The 27,026-nt window shown below is 38.5% G+C and overlaps 1 long non-coding RNA gene across 1 annotated transcript in view; it reads left to right on the forward strand.

The window, feature by feature from the left end:
- The first annotated feature begins 7,157 nt into the window (after positions 1–7,157).
- Positions 7,158–27,026, forward strand: part of LOC134288922 (uncharacterized) — a 399,892-nt gene continuing 380,023 nt past the window's right edge. The window contains exon 1 of the long non-coding RNA XR_009998176.1: positions 7,158–7,700. This is a non-coding gene — a long non-coding RNA (uncharacterized LOC134288922). The remainder of the gene's footprint in view (positions 7,701–27,026) is intronic.

Raw genomic sequence — 27,026 nt, forward strand, 5'->3', positions numbered from 1 at the left:
AACTTTATCGATAAACTAAACTATAAAAATTAGAATTAGTTGAATTTTTAGAAATAATTGAATAATGCTCCAAATAACTCTTTCGGAAGCTTTGGGGCCCTTAAAAGAACCATTTTGGTATAATTCATTGCCACCCATGCCGCCACCACCGATTGATCCGAAAAGAATCGAGGCTTCATTGGACAGAGGGCGGTGCCACCCGCTTGCTCATCCGTTGAAGCGGATCTTTTTTGGGATCTTGCTGCTGCTGCCGCCGACAATCCATGAAAGAATCGGGGCCCCGGCAAACGAAAAGTGACGTCAATCGAATTTTCGTTTGCCGAGGCGGATTTTTCTTTGGATGTTGCTTCCGCTACTGCCTCCACTGCCGATGGATCCGAAAAGAATCGAGGCTTCATTGGACAGAGGGCGGTGCCACCCGCTTGCTCATCCGTTGAAGCGGATCTTTTTTGGGATCTCGCTGCTGCTGCCGCCGGCAATCCATGAAAGAATCGGGGCCCCGGCAAACGAAAAGTGACGCCAATCGAATTTTCGTTTGCCGAGGCGGATTTTTCTTTGGATGTTGCTTCCGCTGCTGCCTCCACTGCCGATGGATCCGAAAAGAATCGAGGCTTCATTGGACAGAGGGCGGTGCCACCCGCTTGCTCATCCGTTGAAGCGGATCTTTTTTGGGATCTTGCTGCTGCTGCCACCGACAATCCATGAAAGAATCGGGGCCCCGGCAAACAAAAAGTGACGCCAATCGAATTTTCGTTTGCCGAGGCGGATTTTTCTTTGGATGTTGCTTCCGCTACTGCCTCCACTGCCGATGGATCCGAAAAGAATCGAGGCTTCATTGGACAGAGGACGGTGCCACCCGTTTGCTCATCCGTTGAAGCGGATCTTTTTTGGGATCTTGCTGCCGCTCGGTGCTGTCCGTCCGCTGCTGTGTGTGCCGATGAAATGATCGAAATGAGTGTGTGCACCACTTATATAAGTTTCGTCGTGTCGCCTCACAGAACTATGCTTGATTGTGATTGGTTGGGTAAGACTGATCTCGAGCTTTTACTAATTTTCAGCTCCAGCCTCAGTCAAGGCACATCATTCAATTGAGCCCCAGCTAGGAAGCATAAATTTGTGGTGTTGTAGGTTTAAAGCTTTTACCATAGTTGATGACGTCAAACCCGACATCAACCTATCATTCACCTATTTTGATTTTAGCCACCAAACCTAACATAGACCCAATAGTTGATCGATGTTGGTCCAACAGTGGCCCAACATTCGATAAAAATTGACCCGACTTTAACCCGACATTCGACATTTTTTCAGTCTGGCGGAATCCAGAAAGAAATCAGAGGGAACAGCTTTTATACCCCTAGATTAGCAGATGCAGCTCCTCCCATTCGGCTGGCTTTCCAGAATATTTCATTTGCATGGCCCGCCCCGCCTGCTTCAGACGCTTCAAACGATTAATCAACCCAGAAATGGAAAAAAATTTCATTAAGCGTTAAAGTAAACAAAATATTGGATGATTTAGATCATTTTAATTCGAAAATTGTTAGAGTTAAACAATGTTTTACGGAAAATAGTTCTGATAGGGTAATGCGTTGCTGAATTCTGGGTGGAACCATTATTGGCCGGAAATCAATCATTCATTTTTCGGGTGAACCACACTTTTCTCGATTGATGGAGTAAAATTATCTGATTTACAACTCTTGAAGAATCATTTTTTGGTGATCCTGATAAGGACCGTTTGATAAAGTAACGATTTCAGGAAGAAAATGGCATGAAACCGCCTTGCCACGCAATGCGTGTTGGTTTTCTCCGTGCTAATCCTGCAGGATGCCACCGAAAATTGTTAGGCCGCTTTCTGCCGTGGATAAGATTCATGACGCTATCAGCACGATAGCCGAGAGTCGCCGATGGGTAGTGCTCAGGTGTGGAGGTGACATCCACCCTGCTTGACTGATCCAACGAAAATGACGAAAGAAATCAGAGGGAGCAGCTTTTATGCCCTAGATTAGCAGATGAAGCTCCTCCCATTCGGCTGGCTTTTCAGTATATTTTATTTGCATGACCCGCCCCGCATGCACCAGACGCTTGAAACGGTTAATCAACCGAGAAATGAGAAAATTTCCATTTAACGAATAAAGTAATCAAAATATTGTAAGGTTAAGATCATTTTAACTCGAACAACGTTATAATTTATCGATGTTTCACGAAAAATGGTTCGGTTGATGTTTCACGAAAAATGGTTCGGGTTGATAAATTCCGGATGGAACCATTAGTGGCCGGCATCATCATTCTTGCGGGGCCACCAAGCATTCAATCTTTCACTTTTCGGTTGCACCACACTTTTACCGATCCATGATGGAATGAAATAATTATCTGATTCACAACTCTTGATGAATAATTTTCTATGGTCCTGAAAAGAACCGATTGAATATTGAAAGATTTTAGACAAAAAATGACATGAATTTATCATGCCACGCAATGCGTGTTGGATTCCTCCGTGCTGAATGCTGAACGCCGTCGAAAATTGGCCCGCCGCTAGTTGCCCTGGATGTTCCTGATGCTATCATCAATGCGCCACCGCCAATCAATCGGCGAAAGGACCGAGCCCCGAGGACAGCGACGCAACTCGCAAATTCGTATGTCGCTGATCTTTCTGTGGATTTTGCTGCCTCTGCCACCACCGCCGAGCAATCGATGAAACGTATTCTTTCCTTCGTCTGCCGCGTTAGACGGTTAGAAGGCGAATGTGCAACAGCACCCTTGCCGACAACCACCGACGCCGAGCCAACACGGCCGTCAAAGAATAATGAGCGAAAACGCAAACGAAGAAAGTGGGCAGCTCTCGTTCGATGCGTTCACCTCGAGACGACAAAGGCAAATGAGGGAAGATGCGAAGAAGCAGTAGCTTTTATATTCGACGGGAGCATCCAAAATGTGCTCCAAAATGTGCTCGATCGTGATTGGCTGGAATAAACATGGGTTCACTTTTCCCAATTTTTCAATAGTTTGTTATTGAAAAACAGCAAATATTATTATTGGACATAATTGGTGTAAAGATTTGCAATCGATTGGTGCCAAAATTTTGAAAATTCAACAAGAAATGGCTGAGCTATTAACGCTCAAAATCTCCACTTTAAACGTAACGCGGCTGATTTCTGAAAATTTAGAATGACACCCGGTATAGAAAAGAGAGACGTAGTCCTACGTCAAAAATATCGAAGTTCGAAAAGTCAAGGTGCTCAACCCTTGAATAAAAGATATGTATATTTGAAGCATTTTTGTAGAACATCTCGATTTTCTAAAAAATTATTTAGAGGTTCCGCCAGGGCGATTTTTGAAAAATAACCCCTTTTTATGAAAATTCTCAAAAAATCAATTTTTCATAATATTTTAAAAACTTATAATTTTTTATCAACATGTTTGTATTTTTCTATGGATCTCTAGGCATTCTTGAAGGGTTATTATTTTTGAAATATTGTATTTATATTGACGACAGAACTATTTTTGTGCTAATCAAAGGACTATATTTTCTGACTTTTCTTTAAAATTCATTTTTTTTATCAAATTTTAAACGCGCACATTTTTTTATTTTCAACCATTAAAGTTTTATCTGATGGTACTATTTGTATGCGTCGTTTTTCTAAAAAAAAGATTTAAAATATCTTGTCTAAAGGCTGAGATATTACGTTTTTGGTGAATGGACAATATTTCAAATATTTGCAAAACTTTGGATACTTGGAATATTATATTATAAGGTCTTTGTGACACTCTAATGTACGTATGTTAAAAAGAGTAAGATGCTCAAATTTTGAAGGAAAATTCCCAGAAAATAATACTTTTATAAGCACGAAAACGGTTCTGTCGTCTTTATAAACACAATATTTTAATAATAATAATTATTCAAGAATGCCCAGAGGTCCAAAGAAAAATGCAAAAATATTGAAAAAAAATCAAAAGTTAAAAAAAATATTAAAAAAAAAGATTTTTTTGAGAATTTTCATGAAAAAGGGCCGCTTTTTCAATAAATCGCTCTGGCGGAACCGCTTAATGAATTTTTGGAAAATCGAAATCAAATATGCATATGGGTAATTCTCGCTGAGACCGGCCCACTATTTACACCTTGTCTTCAAAAATGTTTAAGGTGCCGATTTTCTGAAAGCCCTTGCCTAAAAAGTAAGAAAAATGCATTTGGTTACTCAAATTGATGGACCCCCCGTTAGTTAGAGCCACAGCAATTTTTGCAGACCCCTCGATTTTGGTCAAATGGTGGCCCATTTAAACCGTTATAACTCGAAAGTTTCTCCAAAAACCACCTCAAAACGAATTGTTGTTGAAAAGAGGAAAGATAGAGCTACTATTTACAATAATAAAAAGTTGGATCGGCCATATTGATTTTGGCCGCCATCTTGGATTTTTATACCAAAACATTTTTTTCACCATGAGGGCAACCACCGATTTTCAAAATTTTTACATCAATTGAAAGCTGGGATATTTATACAAAACATATCAAAAAATTAGAGATGTCTTTTTCTTCTTTTAAAAGTTATCTGCCGTTTCGTAAATTATGCCACTTTTGCGCACTGGGCCCGTTTACATAAATGCAGCTATATTTCGCAATGTTTACGAACACGAATTAAAATTCTGAACCACCTAATGGAAAGCTGAAAGTTTAAGCTTTTCAAAACATTAAAAAAGTTATAGAAACAATGCCCGCTTCATTGAGAAACAGGCAAAAACGGAAACGAACCTCCGATTTGGCCAAATTTTTCGGCACGCGCCTTTGTGTATACATGCAGGCGTAAACTCGGATGCTGTTGTATGTCTTTGCCGGCGCGCTTGGAAATGTATGGAGAAAACGTGGCTTAATTTACAAAACTGCAGATAACTTTTGAAAGAAGAAAAAGACATCTCTAATTTTTTGATATGTTATGTATAAATGTCCCAGCTTTCAATTGATGCAAAAATTTTGAAAATCGGTGGTTGCCCTCATGGTGAAAAAAATGTTTTGGTATAAAAATCCAAGATGGCGACCAAAATCAATATGGCCGACCCAACTTTTTATTATTGTAAATAGTAGCTCTATCTTTCCTCTTTTCAACAACAATTCGTTTTGAGGTGGTTGTTGGAGAATCTTTCGAGTTATAACGGTTTAAATGAGCCACCATTTGACCAAAATCGAGGGGTCTGCCAACATTGTTGTGGCTCTAACTAACGGGGGGTCCATCAATTTGAGTAACCAAATCCATTTTTTTTTACTTTTTAGGCGAGGGCTTTCAGAAAATCGGCACCTTAAACATTTTTGAAGACAAGGTGTAAATAGTGGGCCGATCTCAGCGAGAATTACCCATATATTTCTTTTAAGGGTTGAGCACCTTGACTTTTTGAACATCGATTTTTTTTGGGACAGGCTAATGAAGGCTTGCCATTAAACCTTGAGTAAACAGCTGTAAAAATCACAAGAGAATCAAGAGGTAGAATAAAGTACTGTTGTCCAATGTTATTCTGTTTCACGGTATGTACCAACACCAAGCCCCAATCCCTCAGCCAGTGCCAATGCCTCTTCTCTCGAAAAGGAATCAACTGAGATCCCCTTGAAAGCTTAAATTACAGCATCGCAGGCCCGAGACGCCCGAGCTTGGGATGGTACCAACATTTGTGCCAATTTTGGTTCAATTAGCCACCGCGCGGTTAATGGCCAATCCAATTAGTGGTAATGATTCAACTTCGAGAACATCAGACCAGCCAGCCAGCCAGCAGTAGTAGTAGCAGCTAGCGCGAGGAGTCGTTCTGCTAAAGTGGTCCTTCCTGGAACACGACCACCGCCGGTTGAAAGTGAGAATTTCATCCCCCACTCGGAGTGGGCGGCTTGGTCATCAGAACCCGAGTATGAGGATTGATATGTCGGAGAGGTGTGAGAAGTGATATGATTTTCATCCATTCATTCGTTCGTCCGTCGTCAGTTTCCTGCCGCAGATTGGCACTTTCGTGCGGTGTGTTACATGAATGGAGCAGAGTGGTAGGGAGCGAGTGCCGCCATGTTCAACAGTGATTGTATTAATGAATGGTATATAAAGCGAATGAATAGGAAATGTGGTGATGAATCGTTAAACAGTCGCGTCAAATTTAAGGTGAGGAATTGATTCGTTTATGGTTGTTGTTTTATTGGAGTTTCGTAAAAAAATACCTTTGCTAGCTGATGCCCTTAAAAGATAAGTTAATAGTATAAGTAAATCACCACTACCAGTAATAAAAAGCAAATAAATCCTAGATGTCTGGTCCAACGAAAACCGCTAAACCGCGTAATAACCCGCGCCTTCAGCTTTCACAAGGATTGAAGCGCAACAGGGGGATAAACATAAATATAAGGACACACATGCTTCCGGTGGTATGGTAGCATTCAACCAACGCCGCCGATGGTTGCTAGCTCTTACCAGGGTGGCAACAAGGACCTTTCCCCCCAGGGAAAGATAAATAAGCATTAGGACAAATTCTCCCACAAAATACATTATCCGTCCGCGGTGGGTTCCTCGGAGGTTTCCTTTTTTGTGTAGTGCAGCAGCGTACGGACGGATAGCCCTATCGGTGTTGGCTGGTGCAGTCTGTGGCACCCTCTTGAAGTCTGTTAGCAACGTGGACCACAACGATGACGGTCGCATGATTTTATTGTATGGATTACTTTATGTCTTATTGATAAGTCTCCCCGCGTTGCGTTGGATGCCAGTAGCGCCGTGCAGGAAAACAGGATTTTGATCTCGAAGATACCAGTACAGCATTCACATGGTATATTCATAGATTTTGTGTATCTGGCACAGGGTCGTGCAATTTCGAAAGGAAAACATGACGTACGACGACTGTAGCAAATCGTTTCCCATGCGAACGGACTGCTGTGATGCTTCATCTCTCACCCAGCAACACACTCGTTCGTTGCTGATACAGAAACAAGTGTGTATGAAACATGGGATGATACACTTGGATTTTCGTTTCATTTATGAGTCATTGAAATACTTCAACATGCTAAAAACACTATTTAAACCACATTTTTAAATAGTGGAGCACGCCAATAGAATGATAATTATGTTCTATGAAAGAGGATAACAAATTCGACCACTTAAATCCAATTAACTGGCGCCCGTAACCATTGAGAGACTAGCGCGCACCAGTGAGACCAGGGGCGTACAATTTCGTTTCAATGATACACTTTCATGCAACATTTGAATGAGTGACTTCAAGTGTTTCATACATTTTTCTAATGACTCGGTCGTTAAAAAAAAACTTTTCCACTCATCGTAGCACTCGGTAGTCTCCCACCCGGTCGCATTGCTTGTGCTTCACCCGTCAGAGCATTAGTGTCTCACTGGTGCGCGCTAGTCTCTCAATGGTTTCGGGCGCCGGTTAATTGGATTTAAGTGATCGAATTTGTTATCCTCTTTCATAAAACATAATTATCATTCTATTGGCGTGCACCACTATTTAAAAATGTGGTTTAAATAGTGTTTTTAGCATGTTGAAGTATTTCAATGACTCATAAATGAAACGAAAATCCAAGTGTATCATACCATGTTTCATACACACTTGTTTCTGTAGCAGCAACGAACGAGTGTGTTACTGGGTGAGAGATGAAGCATCACAGCAGTCCGTTCGCATGGGAAACGATTTGCTACAGTCGTCGTACGTCATGTTTTCCTTTCGAAATTGCACGACCCTGAGTGAGACACTAATGCTCTGACGGGTGAAGCACAAGCAATGCGACCGGGTGGGAGACTACCGAGTGCTACGATGAGTGGAAAAGTTTTTTTTTAATGACCGAGTCATTAGAAAAATGTATGAAACACTTGAAGTGACTCATTCAAATGTTGCATGAAAGTGTATCATTGAAACGAAATTGTACATTGTAAATTGTAAATTGGCCCAGTCTGGCAACGTGTAAGACGAGCATCATGGGAAGATTCGCACAGTCACTGACGACGGTTATTCGTTCGTTTGCCGTTCTGAACCGCGTGTAGGTGCAAATGCGTTCCGCTGCTGTACGAATTTCCGAAAAGCTAGGTTTAGTGTATTTTATTGGCATGTTGGATACATTATTGTTCGGAAACCCGATTGTAACAGTAATGGGATATGTGTTGAAGCCAACAAAAGTCTATTTGTAGGAGCAACTTTTAAGGGCCATCTTCCAGTCGAATTGGGAAAAAGATGAAGTATGGCTGTTTTGAGACGTGACAGAACATTCAGTAGATAGAGGAGTTGGAGACGTGATAAATTTCAATTTATCAACAATACAGACGGTTTGTTTGATCTGACGGTAATAGAATTTACAAATATTTGTGTACAGCTGGAACAGCTTCCCTGATTTGCCAAATGTCGCGTTTATTGTTTTGGCTCTAGCGCTGGAATTATAACAAAACTTAAAATTAGTTATGCACTGAACAATTCCTGATTCAGTACTAAACCAATTGCCAGCAATGTAGCTAGAAAAGTGAATGTGTACAATTTAGACTGGGTCAACAAAGTCGATTTTTTGGTACAAAGCTTTTTCGATTCCTTTTAGCGACCAAAACTACTGTGCAAAATTTGGGAGCGATTGGTAGCGTCCCCGTATTCCGCATTGTGATTGAAATTTGTATGGAATTTAATATGGGAAAACGTGCTTTTTTGCATTTTTCCCATAAGTTGAAATTTTTCGTCTAAAACGATCTAACGATCTGACGTTGAAGTATAGCCTAGAATGTGCCGAAAAACTTTGCCGAAGACCGCAAAGTGATCCGATACTTCTGAAAAAAGTTATAACGTATAGATTGCCCGGTGGTGCTTAACATTTAACATGTAAAGGAATAACATCAATAACAAAATCTCAATTTTCGGCCCCAGTTACCAGGCAAATATCTTTTTTTACAAGCGTCGGATCACTTTGCGGTCTTTGGAAAAGTTTTTCGGCATATGCTAGGCTATACTTTAACGTCATTAGTTACATGGTATTAGACAAAAGAATTCAACTTATGAGTAAATTGCAAAAAAGTACGTTTTCTCATACTAAATTCCATACAAATTTCAATCGCAATGTGGAATACGGGGACGCAACCATTCACACCCAAATTTTGCACAGTTGTTTTGGGCGCTAATATAGATTGAAAAAACTTTGTTCCGGGTTGATACGATCAAATTTAAAGTTTCTCCATACAACGTTGACCCACTCTAGTGTACATTTACACAGCGGTGGAGGCTGTTCTACTCGTGCACAAAAATGAGTGAATGTTAAGTCTCTTGTTCTGATAAATACTATCGCGCCCCAAATTCCTAAAAGTATCTTCCGAAAAGACAATCCATCAAATATTCAGAGCAGAATATTAACTATAGCAATACATATTTCTCAAAATCTATTTCAAATCTATAAACGGAATAAAATAGTTTTTGCACCTTAAAAGGCATAAAAAGAGGAAAAACTACTTAGAACCAAAAATGTGCATAAGAATTACACTAGTTTACAAAATAAAACGAAAGTCGTGAACTTCTGTCAACGATCAACATTTTAGAAGCACAATTTAGCGCTGATTTCAAAACCGTGCTTCAAAAAATTTTAAGTACATAACAGTTTTTGAGTTTTAGCTCAATATTGCGTAGAGACGAACCAGCCAAGGGCTGAAAGTCTCTCTAATAAAGATAAATCAATCAATCAAATCAATATTGCGTTTTACAACTTGTTAAAATAAAGAATTTACTAAAATTCAAATATCTTGCGTTGTGTTAAAACAATTTAATTTTTTTTTCCATAAATTAAGAGCTGAATATAATACTATTCGATCATGTGATTTCAGGTTTTGCGTCAGATTGATGAAATTCAAGATATTGGCGAGTTTTAAGGACGATCTCCATAATCTTTTAGCAAAATTTCCAAAAATATACGAAGGAATGTATTTTTTTTTTCAATATAGAAAAAAAAAACAATTTAAAAATTCTTTCGTATCTTTTATTTGACATATCATATGTAGGCGAGTTACAGTAAAAAAATCAGCAAAATCGGAGCATTGGTTACGGAGAATGAGATGTGTGGAGTGAGTATAGAAATAGAACAAAAATCGATTTCAAATCATCAAACTTGTATGGAAAGTCGAAAAAAATTCCGCTCTACTGTATTTTTTTTCATTCACGTTTTCGAACTCAGGGCATGATTCCAAGCCCCCCCCCCCCACTTTAAAAATTTTTGGCTGGATTTTGCATTTTGAGGGGGCAGATAACATTTTTTTTATCAAAATATCGGGTCTTGCCAAAAATACTTTCACAAATCCGATGAGTTTTAACTATTTTTCTGAATAAATGCTTTGTTCCCGCAGAAGCGTTACGGGACGGAAAATTATAACACGGAGAGATGTACTTCACTTTGCGTTTTATTTCGTACCAAACTTACACATTTTGAGGTGCCCTATTTATAGGAAGCTGCTCCCTATTATCTTTCACGGTTCCAAAAGCTTATTGTTGTATACAATATTGTTTGCCTGTTTACAAAGAAAGATGTCAAAGAACCATAGACAATGCAATAAAGGCGAACAATAACAAATCAATAGATATTCTATAATGTTTTTGTACGGATCGGTGTGCTTGTTTGTATGATGATGAAAAAAACACCCCTGTAGCTTACTGGCGGCCTCGACATGCTTTATTATTTTTTATCTCCCCCTTGACCAGCCAAAGAGTGGTGGGACAAAAAGTGAAATAAATATTTGTAACGGCCTAATGATACATTATATGTAGCTTATACCATAAAATTTTCATCAAAATCGGTTTAGTATTTGCGGAGATATTGTGAATCCTGAAAACTGCAATTTTTAAATTTTGTACAAAGAGGATTAAAAAATAAGAACACATTTTTACTCTTTTATTTATAGAGCCAGAAATACTGAATGAATTTCAATGAAAATTTTTCTATATGTAATGTTTACATATATAAATGTTGTGTAAAAATTTAATTCAATTTAATCCAACCGTTACAAAGTTATATTTGTTTAGGTGGTCAAATTTTCTTATCAAGTCAAATTTTGGTCACACAATTTTTCTCATAACTTTAGACCGCGTACACCAAAACAGCTGATTTTTGGATCAGTAATGGTACATTAGGATCTTGTACCATTTGGGCAGGTGTACCTATTTTGGGCACTTGCCGCTATAACTAAGTCAATTTCATACCGATTGATATGAATTTATGTACAGAGTTAGATACTGTACGTGCCTAACTCTATACAAAAATTCAAATCAATCGGTTTGAAATTGACTTAGTTATAGCGGCAAGTGCCCAAAATAGGTACACCTGCCCAAATGGTAGAAGACCCTATATGTAGCTTGTTCCATAAAATTTTCATCAAAATCGGTCTAGTATTTGCGGAGATATTGTTGAACCCTGAGATCAGCAATTTTAAAATTTTGTGCAAAGAGGATTCACAAATAAGAACACATTTTTACTGTTTTATTTATAGAGCCAGAGATACTTAACCGATTTCAATGAAAATTTTTCTGTATTGTAAGTATGCATATCAAAATGTTGTGTAAAAATTTTATTCAATTTGATCCAGCCGTTACAAAGTTATATTTGCTTAAGTGGCACCCGGTCAGTTTTTTTTTTCAAATTCCAACTGCTACAACTTTGAAAGTATTCATCAAAATTTTACTAGGAACATATTTTCATAATAGTATTATACTGTAAAATTTTGATAAAAATCAGAGCAGTATTGGTATGTAGTTCTATAATCAAAATTGTGCTTTACCGACCTGAAATTTCCAAAAATTTACTATGGAGCGCCTTTGTACAAAATTTTTAAAAGGTAGGTCGATGGTTTTATCTATATATCAACCAACACTAAATTGATTTTGATGAAAATTGTATGGTATGAGCTACATATAATGTAACATTACTGGTCCAAAAATCAGCTGTTATGGTGTACGCAGTCCAAAGCTATGGGAAAAATTGTGTGACCAAATTTTAACCGTATCACCCTTTGAACAATTCAGCGAAAAAGAAGGTTTCCACTTCAAAACATGGATAATTTCAGTAGGCATTACTTAGAGCAACATGTGTTCTGTCGAAAAAGGCCAACCAGAACTCAAAATTGTTGTAGTAAATACAAGAAATATAAAAATTCCTGAAGAATCTTGGGCTTCTGTTTTGGACCACCTGACTTTATTTTGGACCACCAAGTGAACGTATTTTGGCCCACCTCATTGAATTTTATTTGCATGATGAAATGAAAGCACCTCAGCAAAATTTTGAATAAATGAGGCTGGGAATGTTGAAAAATTACGCAAAACGTGAACTCATTAACTATTGCATGATATCAGTCACCATGCATAAGTTACGTAACGCTTCAAAGGAAGTGTGAAATTCTAGTGATTTTGCTAAATATAAGGGCATTCCACACATATTGTAATGCGTGGGAAGGCCATCAAAAATAAAGTGATTTCAATGGTACGTAATTTGTCAAACATTCATTAGATAACACATTGTCTCAGTCATTAACTAATTGCCGAGAAGGACAACTGTTCTAAACTGGATGACTGAACACCTAAAATTTTCAACTTGGCGAAAAGTTGTTAGAACAAATCGAACGTTATGGGTTATGGGTATCTTATTATAAATTAAACGTATAACAACCCAGGTTACGGGAGGTCCCAACTTATTCTATTTATCTATTTTCAGAGTACATTACGTTGCCATAAATGTTTTCTCCCTTTAGCCTAGTATGCACCTGGTAAGAAAAGCACTCAAGAAAAAATCCCTCTAATTACCAAAGGAATTTTGACAACTGATTAGTATGGGAGGAAATGTCAGTTTTCCTTGGGGAATAATTCAACGGAACATTTTTCCGCAAGGAAAAGTGACAGCTCCATTTGATTTGCCCGGCAGGCGTTACGAGCGTTACACAATTTTTATTTCTTTTCAGCTGCGGACCGCTCAAGAAATTTTGACAACGAAATCATTTCTTGACCGTTTCTTGTCCTATCCTTTTCCACAGTACTTTTCAGGTGCGTACTACCCTTTTAGAAGGAACTGGAGAGATGAATCTGACAGGTGGTCCAAAATATGTCCACATCTGATTATGTTGAACATATTTTGGCCATACCTCAAACCACCATTTTAGTAAATAATATCGCTCCACCGAGCTTAAAAACAGTTTATTTTGAGTTCCAGTTATCGCTCAACTTCCAAGCAGAGCAGTCGTGTTCTCGCTGGAAGTAAGTAGCATTTTTTTCGATTTTTTCTTGCAAAACTTCTGCACTGCGATTCGCGTCCGTTGTGTAAAGTGCCGCGGGATTCGCCGCGATGAGTGTTCGACTAGACCGGCCCAAATACAAAAATGTCGAAAAATTCCACGGGGCACCCTCTAGAATCGTGCCTTTGGATGAGAAGAGCAATCTGTGAAAATTTCAGCTCAATCGGTTTAAAACTGAGCTGGCGCAAATGAGTAGAAGGTTTGTATGGGATTTTCAGTCCAAATATATGGGAAATTGGATGGCTTACAATCTCTCACTCAGTACACCGGTTCAGCGAGTTCGATTTAGCTCAAAATTGAAAGAATGGTAGTTGATACCCTAAGGAACAATTTTGTAGAAGACCATATCATGATAAAACTTAATTTAGTTGCAGTTTCAGCTAACGAAAGCAGGATGAGGACATCTTCCCCCGTTTACTCTCGGTTGTTACATGGTTGTTACATAGTGTTCGACGCGAAAACACGTTTCGCATCGATTATGCGAACGTGCCGCGGAAGCCATCTTTCGAAGAGCTTCACGACTTCGTTGCTACCACATTGGGTCTCCAGTATGAGCAAGTTGTTCGACTACAGCCAAGCAGAGCACTCGGGTGCGCGTTCGTTAACCCGGCGTCTCCACTAGACAGAAATGTCTTGCCATTTTGCTTGACAGATGTGTCATGACAGAAATGTTCTCTCGCTGTTTGCATGGAAAGCAGCGGTGTTGATCATTTCTGTTACGTTTTCTCTTTCTGGCAGCAAAATGACAAGACATTTCTGTCTAGTGGAGACGTAGGGTAAGGTCGTCGACCTTGAGCTGGCGCGGAAAATCGTGTTAGAGCACGACAATAAACATGAGACAGAGGTTGACGGCAAAACCTACAAGCTCCGTATCACTCTCGAGGACGGTGCTGTTGAAGTGAAATTGTCCGTCCTTTCCGAAGACATAACGAACGAGCAGATCGCTGAGTTCCTCGGTTCCAACGGTGAGGTGCTCTCCATTACTGAGCAAGTATGGGACAGCAAATATCGCTTTGCTGGTCTCCCGACTGGCGCTCGGATCGCGCGAATGCTAGTCAAACGGAATATAGCGAGCTTCATCACCATTGACGGTCAGATCACGAGCGTGTCTTACTTCGGGCAGCTACACACATGCAAGTACTGCTTCGAATTCGTACACAACGGCATCTCTTGTGTACAAAACAAGAAATTGTTGGTACAAAAAACCTATGCCAATGTCGCAAAACAAACGGGAACAAGCGACATCGCTCCGAGACCTCGTGTGTCAAAGCCAAAGCCTACATTCGCTAAGCTCTTCGGGCCAACCACCAACAACCGACGATGAAAACGATGGGAGCGACATTGCGATCTAATGGCTTCGACGAGTTACAATATCGCCTCGATCAACATCAACACCATTACGAACACGGCTAAACTGAACGCGCTCCGAACATTTCTACGGACAATGGACATCGATATCGCCTTTCTCCAAGAAGTTGAGAATGAGCAGCTTCTCCTGCCTGGATACACTGTCATATGCAACGTGGATCACTCAAGAAGAGGGACAGCAATAGCGTTAAAACAGCACATACGTTTCTCCAATGTCGAGAAGAGTTTAGACGGAAGACTGATCGCACTGCGAGTACAAAAGACGACGCTTTGCAATGTTTACGCTCCGTCTGGCACTGCGCTGCGGCACGAGCGCGAGCGCTTTTTCGTGACCACACTCGCTTACTATCTCCGTCACCCCACAGAGCACTCATTATTAGCGGGAGATTTCAACTGTGTTGTGCGACAGTGTGATGCGACGGGATACAACCACAGCCCCGCTCTGCTCACTACCGTGCAACAGTTGCAACTCACCGACATATGGCAGAAAATAAACCCAAACATACCTGGCTTTACGTACATCACACACAATTTGTCTGCGCGTCTAGACCGCATACACGGTGTGCTGAAACACGATTATTATCGAACTTTCATGAACCTAAATTTTTTTTTCGTTATAAGTTAGCCTTAACCGTGTAGAAAAACATTCGGGAGGGTAGAAAATCTTTCATCGGGGAAAATTGAAATAAAACTGATTTTAGTGTTCTGCTATTTTTCTCATATAAAGTGGTATTGCACAAAAACTGATGAACAAATGCACTTTTGTTTAACAAATCAACTTAATGAGAATAAAAGCTCTTATTGTAAAACAAACGAAATGGTCTTAATATTGAAATGTTATACGTTTTTAGGCGTTCATGATACGTGACCGGCCCATCGTAGTTTGCCGAAATCCATATAACATGTCATATAATTTATTACGAATAAAAACAACCTGAACCTATACTGCCATTCTACGCATAATTGTCCCATGTATTTAGGGATTTCTATACAACATGGGACAACTGTGCGAAGAATGACAATACACATACTGAATATTACACATCCTGAATATTAGACTGGACAATGGACAATACACAGAAGTAGCCTAGTGAAAAACTATTCGTTTGACGAAAAGTTATAGACCACAACATTTCCTGGAGCGAGAATATACCCCACAGTTCGAGGTTGTGTCATTCAAGTACTAAATTGTAATTCCATCTGTAATACCAGGAACTTCTAACGTCGTTACGATCATAAACATTTTACCGAGAATTTTATCTCATTTAGTTCATAGATGTCTAGATATGGGTATTGTTTTTCTTTTTTCAATTTATAGAAAAAATATAGTCTTGCTTTTTTATGGAGTCTTAATGTGTTTGTTACATAGCTGACGTTAGGACTAAATAATCGGTTGCAACTAGGAGTTATCGTAAACCTACTGTGTTCCCATTTTTGTATATACTTGGTTGTGAAGTAGCTATTCTAGCTATTAACTTATTATAAAAAAGCTTCATGTTTTACATTGGAATAGTCATTTATCGTTTTCAGAGGTCTCCAGTTAGCCTAGTGGTTAATGCTGGATCGCCAATCCGGAGATGACGGGTTCGATTCCCGTTTCGGTCGGGAAAATTTTTACGACTCTCTGTGGGCATAGTGTATCATTGTACTTGCCACACAATGTACAAATTCATACAATGACAGGCAAAGGAAGCCGCGCTTCAATAAATAACTATGGAAGTGCTCTAAGAACACTAAGTTGAAGAGAAGCAGGCCAAGCTCCAATGCGAACGTCGAGCCAAAAAGAAGAAGATGATGAAGAAGAAGTAATTTATAGTGGGAAAACTTGTTAATTTAAAAGTGATTTGCCTACTTTCAGGCGTGTATGGTAAACTTTATAATTTAATTTTGCCTATTTTGTCAAATTATTAGCTTTAAAAAACACAACTAAAATAATATTTTATTTGATTTTTCGGGTTTATCTTTAAGTTTACATTTATTGAACAACATTCTGTCACACAGTTTTATAGAGATTCACCCAGTACTGGTTTTGCACGAATTCTTTTGGAAATATTCTAATTGCTACCAATGTTATCCGCAATAATTTTAAAATTATCAATATGAACTCGGATTACTGTACACCTGAAATACGGCAGCGCAAGTCTAACTAACTGTACTGTTGTTTCAACTACGTGCGAAATAAATCATCGAATGCATTTACTAAGCAAGTACCTAGTTGAAATCGTTTGATTTTTTAATCAAACAGGTTAAAATAGAAATTTGATGCATATTGTGCTCTAATTCTGCTGTTATGCGTTGTTATGCTCACAAGTGGGATATCATTCTTTTTATTGTTCGCAGGTCGAATACATTCAATTCGGTTTCCATTGCTCAAATGTCGTAAATGGAGGATAACGTGCTTCTCTGGAGCCACCTTTCTGATAATAGCATATATGTGGTATGTATGAAATCATTTCAAAAATTTCAGAAAACTATTTCATGTGTTTGGCATTGCCATGAACATTGAAAAACAATTCGAACAATGTCGTGTAAGTGTTGTTTGCCGATAGTTTGAGGGCACATAATAACTTAATTTTATTACTAATAAAATAATATTATGTTCTCATTTTAGGGTTGCCACCCAAAACCTTTGGTTGGTATTGATACATTTTGATTGATAAATAATCACAACGCTTGAAAGAACATGAATACTTTCACGGCGTTTTGTTTAGAAGTCAGGCTTATAGCTGACAACTTTGGCCCGGGATTGAATATTGTTCGTTCGTTTGATTGTGTTCTTACGACTTTTTACACCAGAAGGGTGCGTTCGTGCCGGAATCGTGATCGCATACTTTTATAAGTACAGTAATGTTCCGATTTTATCACGCCCTGCGCGTGTCAGTTCTTCATTTTTCAATAATTCACTGTAACATTTGAGAGCAAGTGCTTTCCCTCTCCATGAAGATGAATGTTGAAGGCACGTTTTGAGACGTTAAAAATATTGAAAATGCGTATAGATTTTGTAGAATACTTAAAAGTAATTTTGAAAAATGGCGTGATAAAATCGGAACAATACTGTATTATCAAGAAAAATTGTCGTTGCCAACCAATCAACTAGTGGGAGTGTAAAGATTGATTCTCCAATTTCACTAACACTAGGAACAGTGGAGGTGGTGCTTGATTCATCGCGATGATTCTGAGCTACCGACTGGAAGTTGGCGGCACGTTCTGTTGTGAAAGAAACGCACAATAATTCAGTACTAACAAGAAAATAAACCCTTCATCTTTTTTTATGGCTCTACCTCCCCACTGGGACTTGGCCTGCCTCGCTTCAACTTAGTATTCTTTGAGCATTTCCACAGTTATTTATTGAAGGGCTTTCTTTGCCTATCATTGCATGAATTTGTATCTTGTGAGGCAAGTACAATGATACAACACTATGCCCAGGGAGTCGAGAAAATTTTCCCGACCCGGAATGGGAATCGAACCCGCCGTGACCGGATTGGCGATCCATAGCCTTAACCACTAGGCTAACTGGAGACCCCTTCAATGTTTTTTCTCTTGTGACCATGTCCCATAAACTTCAACCCTTTGGAGACGGATGGGTCACATTAGTCCAGCCGTGAAAACTGATTTTTACAAACGTGTTCTAGACCAGAGAGGTTGCATCCAGAAAGGTGAAAATGCCGTCTCCAAAGAGTAAAAGGGTTTTGTCTGGGTGAGATCCACTAACAGATAAAAATTAGAACCTTCACATGAAGGTCATACACTTAAAGTGCTCAATTGCTGATATATGAATTTTGGCAGACTATAGTGGGCTGGGTACATACAACGAACGTCTAAAAATATTGTTATTCGTTGTAAAAACTCCTACGCTTGTTTCGTTGTAAGGGTTTTCAAATTTATTATTAAAAAGTTTATTTTTTAAGACGAGCTTAGTTTTATTATGTTTTTCATAACACTAGTTTATATAAGAATAATGATAGAATACTAAAACCAATTTTATTTTAATTTTCCCCGATGAAAGATTTTCTACCCTACAGAATCATTTTCAATAAGGTTAAGGCTAACTTATAACGAAATAAAAAAAGAGGTTCATGAAAGTTCGTCGTGTTTCAGCACACCGTGCGCATGAACGTTAGCCAGAGTCTGCGCAGCCAGCTAAGATCAGCTGATACGCATGTTTGTTCCTTTTCCGACCACAAAGCATTGACAGCCCGAATCTGTCTCCCACATCTTGGTCGAGAGCCAGACCGCGGGTTTTGGTCTCTTCGTCCCCATCTACTCACTCCTGAGAACATCCAGGAATTTCAGTATCGCTGGCAATACTGGACCCGCCAGCGTCGGAACTTTCCATCGTGGATGCAGTGGTGGCTGTCGTATGCGAAGCCCAAAATCAAATCCTTCTTCCGTTGGAAATCAAAGGCTGCCTTTGACGATTTTCATCGGCAATACCAGCGGCTCTATGTGGAACTACGGCAAGCGTACGATGGCTACTACCGGAACCCTGCGATGTTGCCCACAATCAACCGAGTTAAGGCGAAGATGTTAAATCTGCAACGGAATTTCTCGCAGGCATTCATGCGTATCAGCGAGACCTACATCTCGGGAGAACCAATTTCAACGTTCCAGATAGGAGAAAGAAGGAGGAAAAAAACGATCATTACCCAACTGCGGGACGACGACGACCAACTGATCGAAGACGGCGGTGCGATTGAGCAGCACATGCATCAATTCTACCGCAACCTCTACGCTGCGAACGAAGCAGAAGAAGCTAGGGATAATATTTTCGAATGCGAGAGAGTGATCCCCGATAACGACCCAGCAAATGAGGCCTGTATGAGCGAAATAACTCCTGCCGATGTTTTCACAGCCACACGGAAAGATCGATGTACACAGAGCAAGGAGTAACTTTCACGCAACGATCGAAAAGACAAAAGATTTCATGCAAACTTGTGTGAAAATTCACGCAAATTTGTGTAACACCGGATCAGCACATTTTTTGTGCTGATCCAGTCGTACGCAAATATGCAAATATGCGGAATATTGCAAGCAAACAGTTAACTTCGAGCCAGCAAAGTACTCTCTTCTTGCAGGTGCACGGAAAGCTGGAACACCGGAAGCTGATGCACAGAATCAACAGAGCCGACGGAGAAAACTGCCAACACTGCGGCGCACCTAGCGAAACGTTGGGCCACAAGCTAAGCACTTGCGTGCGCATTGAGGCAGCGTGGAGGCTGCTACAGCGGAAAATAACGACTCTGCTTGGTGGCTGGCGTAGAGTTCGAATAGAGGATCTGATGAGGCCACACCTTCAGAGCGTACCAAGATGGAAGAAAACTATCATACTCAAAATGTTTGTTAATTATGTCGCATTTATTATGGAATGTAATAATTTTATAGACATTGCTGCATTAGATTTTGAAATTACAATTGATGTTTAAATAGTTTACGATGCAATTACATTATTTACATTTAATAAACAAATAAAAAAATTGTAAATGTAAAAAAAAAAAAAAATAAAAATAAAAATAAAAAAAAAATAAAAAAGTTAACAAGGCCCTAACTACATTCAAATGAAATAAATATTTATTTTTGAAATGTAATACCTCTTCGAAGCTGACTACAAATTAGTCATCTTCTTTATTTTTGGTGCTTTTCCGTGTTTCATTGGAAGTGAAAACATTTTCTCTATTTTTGATACTGTACAGCATATTTAACTAACATTCAAAATGAAGATCGCCACACAGTTGAATACTGTTCGTGTTCCAAAAAAAAAATACCAAGATTTAATAGAGATTATATGAAAAATATCATAAAACTCCCTAGGTGGGCCAAAATACCTGCCCGGTCCAAAATACCTCCACTACCCCATGGGTTGGAATACAAATAATAATTCTTAGGTTCATTGAGAATGAAAACGGTCTTATTCATTAACTTCCTTAAAGCTACCGTTTTCGAGATATTTCAATTAAAATATGGAATATGCTGAAAAAAAGCTGTCTTACACCAATTTGGAGAGTTACTCGAGGTTCTCCATCTTCAACACTAAGTTTTCCAAATTGAAAAGTATACATTTATCTTTTTCCTGAACTAGATGAGCTGTATAGTTTATGATCATAACGACGTTTAGAAGTTCCTTGAGTGAAATTACAATTTAGTACCCGAGTGGTCATTTTGACTCCGGTTTAAAGTAATTATATTGTACACTTTTAGGCTGGTATTTTCAAGAATAACCTAAATGCACAAGGATTGAAAATAAATAATGTCAGATACGAACATATAGGAATTATTTTAATAAGTGTAACAAAGTGTCTTTTGAAACCTGGAAAAATCTGAAAAACCGGAAATCCTCAGGGAATTTTATTTAACAGGGAAAAAACCTGGAACACTTAGAGAATATCTTGAGTATTTAGAGAAATTTTACTCCGATAAACAATAAAATATTGGGCCGTATTTAAAAAATAGTGTAGTTTACTACTTGTAGATAAGAGAATGAAATCTTCTTTTGAGTATACATAAGTGACCAGATTTTGTCAGCCCCTTTTCGGAACACATTTTTTGCTCTCCTCGAAAACCTTAACAATTTTGCAAACTTTTTATCCCTCTATGATCTGCCCTTCAACTGTAGTTTGATGATAAACATGGATAAATTGGTTAAAGATTGACCGTAAGATAACGAAAGCAAAAAGTTTGTCGCAAAATGGGGCTGACAAAATCGGGCCCTTACTGTATTTACAAATAGTTAACTAGTAAGATCACTGATTTTTTGGTAGGAGTAAACAAGTTTTCGAGTATGTAGAGTTTTCTTTTTTCAAACATGAGCTTTTGTTACATGTTCGTAATAAGAACGAACTGACAAAATAAACACTCACCCCGTAATGCCAGGCCAGAGGTTCTTACTGGTAGCTTATGGTTCCATGAAGACGTTAAGAATGCCTCTGAATGATAATTCGCAAAGCAGCTTAAATCTAGAAGGAATCTGGATAATCGTGGTCGTGAAACACAAGGAGACCTATCAGATATTTCCGTTAAGCCGAAGATTCCGTAAGATGCTGCAAATTCCACGTGGACGTGGATGAGCCCAGAAGTAAAACTCCGTATTAATATTTCGCTACATGGATTTTTTCAGAAATTAATAAGGGTTTCCTTATGGAGCTACTTACCTCCTGGAATACCTACCAGGATTTTTCAACAAACTTCTTCCGTATTTTTCACACAATTTAGCTTGGTATTCATTTTTTGTTATTATTATCTTTATTATCAAGATTTTCTGCCCAAGGCTGGTTCATCTCGGTATATTCCTTTTTGAATATTTCCCAGGTATGTATGCTTCCGGATTTCCAGCATTTTTTTTTCAGGATTCCTGAAGATTCCTGAATTTTCACATATTTCTCCTGAAGTTTTTCACGAGGATGCTACAGAATAGACATGGGCAACTCACTCGTGAATCCGTTCAAAGAATCGATTCGCGAAACCGAGTGAGTTGACCATGATTGTTTTCAAAAATGTTACGATTCACTGATGTTTATTATGATTCTAACGAGATCCTAAAAAGAGTTAGCTTGACTGCACACTTATGGTGATTTGACACAAGTCATCACAATCTTTGCAAATTGATTTTTTTTTTCATTCTTAAATTGTACTCGTAGCAGATTTGATTCTTTGAGTGAACGAACGAAAATCTATGTACATATCGTGCTTTTAACGATGTTTGTGCATACCTTCATCTTCGCATTGTACAATGCAAGCGTAGTTTTCTGGAAAACTAGGAGCCGTTTTACATTGAAAAATAACATTTTTCTCAAAAACCCCGGGAATGAGTTACTGAATCGATCGAAAGAGTCGACTCTTTTTTAGAGTGAATCGGAAGCGATTCACTCTCAAATTTGAATCAGTTTTCCCATCTCTACTACAGAACTTCTTCGCGGTATCTCTCCAAGAGCATCCCGTGGGATTTTTCCTAGAGATCTTCATGTGTTTACCTCAAAGCTATTTTCATAGGATTTTCATTTTTTTTTTTGGTTTTTATTTACGTGTATTTTAACTAACGCTAATTCTACACTTATGGTTTTTATCAGTATTTACTTCGAATTCTCTAAGAATTTTTATTGGGATAAATCATAAAAGTTGTCGCAGAAAATCTCTTAGAATTTCTTTCAGGATTTTTACGCGATTCCTTCCGGCGTTCTTTTTGGATAGCGGGGTTCACGCTAATATGGAGAAATCCACATGTCAAAAAGTCCGATGTGCCCCTTTCTTATTTCGTTCTATATGATGCTACGATGCTCAGGTCAAATTTTCAGAGCATCGTGGCATCGTAATATAACGAAATGAAAAGGGGACCCGTCGAACTTTTTGACATGTTGAATTTCGAGTCACGCTTTTCTTTGACTTTCCCCCTGAGATTTTTCTTACAGATTTTCTTTGCATTATTCCCGAAACTCTTCCCGGAATCTTTATCGAAAATTATCCCAATATTCTGTACGCTCCTTCAGGGATTTCCTTATTAGTACTCTCACTTAGTACTTTCCTTAAAATGTCTCATAAAATAACTTACAAAACTTTTCTTTTAAGGAATTTCAGGAGCAATATTCGAAGGAACCCAAGAGAAATCTTGCGAGAAACTCTTCAAAGTCTTTAAAAAATCTCGACAGGAACTTCAAAAACTGGGAAAAAATGAGACTTCTCGGAAAACAAGTTCTAAGAGTAATCTCGAGAGAAAATATTAGGGTCATTCAATGAGGAACTCTGAAAACCTGGAAACTATTGGAAAGCTATCTCGGAAAACCACCAAGTAACATTCGTGAAGAATCTAGGATTTCGGGTTGTATCATAGTTTTATCATATCCCCGATACAACCTTCTAAATAAAACCATCTTCTGACTTGTTAAATATTTGTTTTGGTTATTTCTCACTAATGTTCGATCTTCAGAATAAATTATGCTTGTTTTTTTTTATACAGCCATCAATTGGAAAGATGTCGATCTGGAATTCAGATTTGTTTTCCTATTTAATACGTGTTAGGAGACATACCACGGAAAATTTGTGGTGAATGTGACTGTGATAATGACAAAAAATAAGTGCGCCACACAAACTGTACATTAATTGAAAGTTAAATGCATTTAATTTACTCGATGGAATTTGGTGCTTAAAAGGGTTTTTCAACATAGCGGAGTTTCAAAGACATTATGTAATTTTTCTGAAAATAAACATGACGAAAACGTGTTGAATCGTTAAGTTTGATCTCAAACTGTGCGTAAAATCATAATATTTAGTTATGATTTTTCTGTATTCACATAAATTATCCCGGCTAGGTGACATATTTTTCTGATAAAACTCTGTGTTCCTGATGATTCCTCCAATAGGACTAACTCTCCTGAGGTGGTCATATCTGAGCTCATGCGGTTTTATCACAGCATTTTTTGGTCTATGTTACGGCCACGAAATCTTTTGTTGGTTTTATGCATTGCCTCACAGTATTGTGTATTTGTTTACAAAACCAATCTCTCCGACAAAAACCGCAAATGAAAGTTTTATTGAAATGGTATATAATAAGTAAATGATAAAACCAATCCATGACTACTTGCTAGTCTTTAACTGAAGATATTTATAGCAGAAGTTATATGATAGTTTTATGGAATGCCAAATTTGCTCCTTTGCCATTCCATAAAACTATCATATAACTTCTGCTATAAATATCTACAGTTAAAGACTAGCAAGTAGAAAACTACTACATAAAACTTATATAGAACAACTAGCTTTTTCACATGCTTGTATAAAACCAGGATAAAACATAAATCAAGCTTCAAGGCATGCTGATTGTTACTTGGGCTCTTTCCGCCTAGGTTTCGCGAGAAGAGGGAAAACAGAGTATTGGGGTTATGACGGCTTAATTCTAACTTTACCTAACCCAACAAATATTTTTGCTGTATTAGAATGGAACAAACCGCTCTTATGCAAACTTTAGCTTAAGAAACTGCTATTCAGCTGCTTCTGTCACTTGGGAAGTCTCTACGGCCCTATCTACGCCCTTATACAGTACTTACGATTAGAAACACTTCACTGATTAAAAGTGTGCTCGCATTTTTTTTAGATGTTTGGAATGGTATGATTGGAATTGAAAAATGATCTTAAGGCTGGTAAATGTTCAAATGAACTAAATTACTGAATTGAACACCGAAAGTATCAAGTGTTTTTAATGATAATAAAGTGTCTATTCTCACGAAAATTGTTGCAATGTATGATGTATTGAATTCGTTGTTTTGATATATGTATATCATGTCCCACATTTTCAACGTGACTTCCGCTTACTTCACCTTTTTCCAAGGCAACACATTTAACAACATCACAAGTCAACGTAGAACATCCCAAGATTCCATATCGTTACCATTCTCCAGCATCCATGAAGCGGCTTCATTGAAGCCGCACGCTGTTAGTGGTGGTCAAACCTCTTATCGGAATTAAGTGATAAAGTTACCCCCAAAACTCATCAAATTAAACCGTAAATTTATCGACTGGGCTACTTGTGTCGGCATCCCCAATGCCGGAAGAGGAAGCACTTGAATTCGATTCCATCTTCGACCGAGCCAAACTTCAGCTCCCGAGGGGACCAAATCTAATCGAAAACCGAACTTCGGCCACGAGAGGTGGGTGGTTACGGCGCGGCGAGGGTGATACTGACCGCTCGATGGAACACCCAGCCAAAGGCAATAATCATAATCCATTTGAAAAATGACTGTATGGTTTGCTGTTTTCCTCGGGCATATGTTTTGGGTGAGAATCTTCTCGGGTTTCGGTGCAAAATGCTTGGGAGAAATTATTTCCTACACCTACAGTGTTTCTTTGTTGTGTGGGGTTTTGGTTCAGTCGACAGGCGGTCTTGCTTTTGGCAGAAGATCTTTGTGACAATCGATAGATTTAATAGTTTATATGGATTCTCCGCCTCTTGTTTATAAACAGTTGTAACTTTCGAACTATTTGATTAGGTTGGCAAAAAATTTTCATTTTCTGATTTATCCATTTAAGACATTTTCTGCATTTTCACATTTCATACGATACTGTTGCGTATTTTAGGATCGCATCGACAAAGCTGGTATTCCTGCATCCTGGTGTTTCATGCGGTTCGATGTCGGGTGGTCAGTAGACTCGATATCGCATGTGCTGGTTGGTTGACCGGAGCGAACGAAACAGTTAGGTAGTGTGAAATGGTATTATGTTCACACAATTTAGCTCGTAAAGTAGCTCACTCTATAATCAACTCAATATTTCCAACATAAACTGAGAGGGCCGGTCAGAGGAGAAGCACCCAAGTAAAGGCTTTCTTCTGGAGCCAGACAGTGTGATCAGAGAAACTGGGGGAAGCCATTTAATGATGTTTTGTGTGGTTGATCCAAATGAGATAAAAGTCTGTGGCTATTTTGTTGAAATGGTGATAAAGGTGTCATGACACAACGGAGTTAATTGGGTGCCATAATAGACAATTAAGATAAACAATTGATTAGCAGGATGAGTTATATTAAGCATTAGCAATATGCAGTTTAACATGCTAGGGTAGAGATACGTAAGTTTGTGAATTTAAGAATTTCTTGAGCATGAACACAGCACAGTAATCATTTCATACATCTATACAACATCCCGACAGCTCATCTGGTTGCATTTCAACCACCATGTGGACGAGACAACAACCATACCACGGCTTTTATTTAAACTCACCTTTGAAAACGGTTCTAACTTATTTCCCCTCCAGCAGCATACTCGCATTGCACATGACGATAGAATTCAACTCGGCAGTTTCGTGCTTTCAGGAAAAACGCGCATATACAGTCGGAGCGAACGGAAATAATCTTGCATTTTGTATCTTCCTCCAGCAAGAGAGAATTCTCTTCTGCTGGTATTGGTACAAGAAAATGCCATACTTCGGTGGGACACGCCTGAAGAGAAGGAACAGTTGCAACGTGTGCTTACGCTACTTCGATTCTAAGAGTTAGTCTGCTAGGGGAAAGTGTGATATTATCTTCTTACTTATTTATAGTTGTTGATCAGATCTTCCTGATAAGAATATCATTTACCAGGATGTTTTCGGTTTTCTTATATGCGATTTTTTTTGGCAAAATACATAAAAAATATCAACAATACAGTAACAGCATAGTGTATCATTGTGCTTACCACACAAAATACACATTTATGCAAGGCAAACAAAGAATGAAATGCACTTCAATCAATAACAAAAATACTAGTTTGGAGAGAGACAAGACAAATTCCTGCGTCCAAAGAAAAAAAAATACGTCTTAAATATCGCTGCAAGAAAGTAGCTGGAATTTTTACAAGGATGACAGACAGCCTCAAAAAAGAAGGCAGCTTTTGAAAAATGTAAACGAGAGATCTGCAAAAAGATAAACATTCAATAAATGATCTGTAAAGATTTAGTCT

Source organism: Aedes albopictus, chromosome 2 (genome assembly GCF_035046485.1).
Source record: "Aedes albopictus strain Foshan chromosome 2, AalbF5, whole genome shotgun sequence".
Lineage (NCBI taxonomy): Eukaryota > Metazoa > Arthropoda > Insecta > Diptera > Culicidae > Aedes > Aedes albopictus.